Raw genomic sequence first — 739 nt, 5'->3', positions numbered from 1 at the left:
ACCAGAGCCTCCGTTATTTCCTTCCTTGCTTCTGTTAACAGCCTGGGATATATTTCATCGGGGTCGGGATATTCAGGTGGAGTGATCGGCGGACTTCATTTTCCTCTTTGCAAAGATTTTCACCGCAGGTCAAGATCACAAGTCTCGGTCCAAATTAGGACTACTTCCGGGTTTGAACCTCAAATCGTGAATTATACCCTGACCTCAACGAGCCCAAAAACGAGAACGTGTCTTTAAGTTAACCCGTTGCTGACACATTCAATGAGAGGTCTGACTGTACAATGAAAGGGCGTTTTGGATGAGTCAATCTGATATCTGTTTCCTCCTCAAACCTGAACAAATACCAAATCCAAAGTGCCATTTTGTCGCTTAATTCCACAAATTCGGTAAAAATAATTAGTTATGCAAGGCAGTGCTGGGAGTTGAACCCAGGATCTCCTGTTTACAAGACAGATGCTTTAACCAACTAAGCCACAGCGCCCATTCATGATCGCTCAGCCCCACCTCCTCTCACTAATATCTATCAGCGATACGTCACTGTCTGTTTGGGGTTCAGACCGTTTCATCTTTGTCTGTTTGGTTTGTCCGTTCACCTGTGCATCCCGATGCTGCCTGCATATCTCGTTTTGTTTATCTTTGTGTCTCCATCAATGCGTTGATATACGGATGAGCATGTGTACTTATTTATGTTACATTAAATAAATTACCGGTTTAGACAATTCTCGCTCTGAAAGTGAAG

The 739-nt window shown here is 43.4% G+C and overlaps 1 non-coding gene across 1 annotated transcript; it reads right to left on the bottom strand.

The window, feature by feature from the left end:
- Positions 1 to 407: 407 nt before the first annotated feature.
- On the bottom strand, positions 408 to 481 carry trnat-ugu (transfer RNA threonine (anticodon UGU)). Its single transcript has one exon. It is a non-coding gene; the product is annotated as a tRNA-Thr (tRNA).
- Positions 482 to 739: the final 258 nt, after the last annotated feature.

The sequence above is a fragment of the Heptranchias perlo genome, chromosome 20 (assembly GCF_035084215.1).
Source record: "Heptranchias perlo isolate sHepPer1 chromosome 20, sHepPer1.hap1, whole genome shotgun sequence".
Taxonomy (NCBI): domain Eukaryota; kingdom Metazoa; phylum Chordata; class Chondrichthyes; order Hexanchiformes; family Hexanchidae; genus Heptranchias; species Heptranchias perlo.
Note: the sequence above shows the minus strand (reverse complement) of the source record. Positions and strands in the feature narration are given on the sequence as shown.